Source organism: Glycine soja, chromosome 14 (genome assembly GCF_004193775.1).
Source record: "Glycine soja cultivar W05 chromosome 14, ASM419377v2, whole genome shotgun sequence".
In the NCBI taxonomy this organism is placed as follows: Eukaryota; Viridiplantae; Streptophyta; class Magnoliopsida; order Fabales; family Fabaceae; genus Glycine; species Glycine soja.
The window spans coordinates 19774187-19777997 of NC_041015.1; the positions used below are offsets into that span (position 1 = coordinate 19774187).

The following is a 3811-nucleotide window of genomic DNA, read 5'->3' on the forward strand; positions in this document are numbered from 1 at the left end:
GCCCGTAATTCCCAAATCTTTGCCTACCATATCTGAGGTTGGATGATTCATTTGGTTGATGCTGGATGGGGATGTCGCGTTCACCTTAGCAACAACGTTGGTAGCGGCAACTACAACCGCATTGGCTTCATTATCTTCTTCATGCTCATCATGGCTTCCATCTGCTCTTGCACCTCCTCTACTTCACCCATTACTCTAGCTCTATCACAGGTTTGGTAAGGGCGCCATAAAACATGTTCTTTTCTTTTTTATAACAATGATTAAGTTCTCTTTTTTTTTTCTCAAGGAAAGAATGCAATGAACAATACAACCAATGAAAAGCATGGATGTATGCGAATGATGCACAGTTGAAGTATTACAAATTTTTCCACAGGACATGGGGTTGAATCAATTTAGATTTTTAACATGGTCCATGACATATTTGTCAAGGTGAAACTGGAAGTAACAAGGACATCAATAGTCCTAAATGTGTTTGGCAATAGATGAAGCAGCGATGTAACTCGATCCTAATTTTTGCAAGATGGTTACTTTCATGCTTCAACTTGACTTGATGAACCTTTTCGTAAAAGCATGAGCTTGGTTCAACCCCATAATCCAAAGAATGACAATTTGATCACCAATACTTCGACAACATTTCATAGAGATGAAAGACTCGGGAATACACATGCTATGCATGGAAAATGTAATTATGAAATTGAGATGCCTGAAGAAACATCTTTTCTTAATTAACCATGCATTAGGTACCATGTTCAATCATTTTGTTTTTTTGTTATTTTTTTATATATACATATATATATATATATATATATATATATATATATATATATATATATATATATATATATATATATATATATATATTTAGAAATGGGTTTATGATCCCAACATGGTTGGCTCATGGTACCTCACACATGCAACTAAGAATGCATCATGAATTTTTATGCTTCCTTTCTTTTATTTTGCAGAGGAAAATGCAAGGATCATGCATGTGCAAACATGAAAACAAAAGGTGCGTAGTTTGTAGAAAAAAAGTATGTTGAACGCATATGCATGATGATGCAAAATATGATGCTGGAATATGATAACGGACAAATGTAGGAACGATACGTTCATTATGATACCATGAAGAGATGCTTATGCGATGCATGATATGAATGCATTTACGGACACGAGGGCCCTGAAAATTATCTCTTCTTACTTGCGCATTAAGGGGTGCAGTGCCCCATGTGTGCAGTTTAAGAAGGTGATATGGATCTTCCGGCTTCCCATGACAAAAGATGAGACCAACATACAGCGCGTGCGTAACGACATGATGTAGACGTGAAAAAGCATAACACGGGGATGCACATAGTACGACAATATCCACAAATAATTACAAGCAAAGGCGTACATGACATTTAGGACTACATGCATGGCAGTGTTTAAAATGGAACGCAGCGTGTTTGCTCCGTGCCCCTATTTGGGGACCTATAGGATAATATCTAGGGGTCTCTAATAACTACATCCAACGATCCATATCTCACATGGCAGTTTTCTAGAGGTATCATCACTCAAGATAATAATATTGCGGCGGTATGGAATACCAGCGACAACACATTATAAAGAGTGAAAGCTCTAGACGAGGTTTCACTATTATCAAGCAAGTCGGAGACCTAGCATGACCATAGATTCACCTCCACTCCTTAGATTTCCATGAACCCGGGTATAGGCCCCTTTTTTACTCAAACCTGTGGGTGCTTAGAATGCGGTGTAAAAATGTGGAAAAGACAACATTTATTATTTTACACAGTTCAAGAAAAAGCGCACACACAAAGTTTCATAATTCCACACTTTCCTAAAATAGGCCTAACTCACAAAAATAGTCCCCAGTGGAGTCGCCAACTGTTTGATGCTTTTATGTTTATAATAGCTAGTGATTCGTGTTTTATGTTTAGTTGTTTGATGCTTTCGTGTGTTGTGTTAGTGTTGCATTAGTGTTGTTTAGTGTCTTGTTATTTTGTTTAGTGTGGTGTTTTGTTTTAGTTTTTTTGTTCAGCGCTTCCCCTGTTTCAGTTTTTGTGTTTTGCTGTGAATAGTGCTTTGTGACGGATTTAGTGACCACTTTTGCTGATCTGGAAAACAGAGTAGTAGTGCAAATTTATTATATATGTATTTGGGGTAGAAAAAAATTTCCCATACCGTGGCAGCCCGCCGAAGGCCGGCTGAGGTCTCTAGCTAGCCAAAATCGCCTGTTTACTAGTTTTTTTTATTTGCAAGTTTTATTGTTTTATTTTTCTAAACTTTCCTTAGGTAGTTTCCATAGTTAGACTTGGAATTTTTGACTGAAAATCTTTGTGCCATCTTTTCATGATTTTAGGGTGTTGCCCAGAAAATTTCAAGTCATTTGGATATCATTTGAGGGTAGTTGTAGTTCAAACCTACACTGTTACTTGCATAAGAAGGCAACTAGTTGTGCATGCTGAATGTAGTGTATGACTACAGGCAATCCATCTGACTTACAACCCTTTGATCCTAAGATAGATAGGACATTTCATAGATTAGTTAGGCATCATTTTGTACCTTTTGAATATCCTGAGCATTCTGTTATTTGTGAGTCTGAGCATTTTGTGGTTGGTAATTTTGAACATCTTGATTCTGAGCATTATAGTTTTGAACATTCTGAGAACATGGCACAACCTCCACCCCGTGAGAGGACTCTAAGGGAAATGGTTGCACTTGATTTCACTTATGAAAGCTTGTGCATTCAATACCCTGATGAGGATGTCCCATATGTTCTTAAAACTGGACTGATACACTTGTTGCCCAAGTTTCATGGTCTTGTAGGTGAAAACCCTCATAAACATCTGAAAGAATTCCATATTGTCTGCTCCACCATGAAACCTCCAGATGTCCAAGAATATCACATCTTTCTAAAGGCCTTTCCTTATTCTTTGGAGGGAGTGGCAAAAGATTGGTTGTATTACCTTGCTCCAAGGTCCATCACGAGCTGGGATGACCTCAAGAGAGTATTCTTAGAAACAATTTTCCCTGCTTCCAGGACCACGACCATCAGAAATGATATTTCAGGCATTAGACAACTCAGGGGAGATAGCCTATATGAATACTGGGAGAGATTTAAAAAGCTATGTGCCAGTTGCCCTCACCACCAGATTTCTGAGCAGCTTCTTCTCCAATATTTTTATGAAAGATTCAGTAACATGGAGAGAAGCATGATAGATGCTGCCAGTGGTGGAGCCCTTGGAGACATGACCCCTGCTGAAGCCAGAAATTTAATTGAGAAGATGGCTTCAAACTCCCAGCAATTTAGTGCCAGAAATGATGCTATTGTCATTAGAGGAGTGCATGAAGTAGCCACGAATTCATCTTCATCAGCTGAGACTAAGAAGCTTGAAGGTAAACTAGATGCCTTGGTTAACCTGGTAACCCAACTGGCCATGAATAAAAAATTTGCACCTATCGCCAGACTCTGTGGTTTATGCTCCTCTGCCGACCACCACACAGACCTTTGCCCTTATGTGCAACAATCTAAAGCAATTGAACAACTTGAAGCTTATGCTGCAAACATCTATAATAGACCTCCTTAACCTCAGCAGCAGAATCAGCCACAACAGAACAATTATGGCCTCTCCAGCAACAGGTACAATCCCGGGTGGAGGAATCATCCCAACCTTAGATGGTCAAATCCTTCACAGCAGTAGCAACAACAATAACATCCTTATTTTCAGAATATTGCTGGCCCAAGCAGACCCTACGTTCCTCCACCAATCCAACAATAACAACAACAACAGCCCCATAAACAACAAACAGTTGA

General features: G+C 38.9%; 1 non-coding gene across 1 annotated transcript; it reads right to left on the reverse strand.

Annotated features, from left to right (window-relative positions):
• Positions 1-3044: 3044 nt before the first annotated feature.
• On the reverse strand, positions 3045-3151 carry LOC114385535. The gene has a single exon (XR_003660905.1). It is a non-coding gene; the product is annotated as a small nucleolar RNA R71 (small nucleolar RNA).
• Positions 3152-3811: the final 660 nt, after the last annotated feature.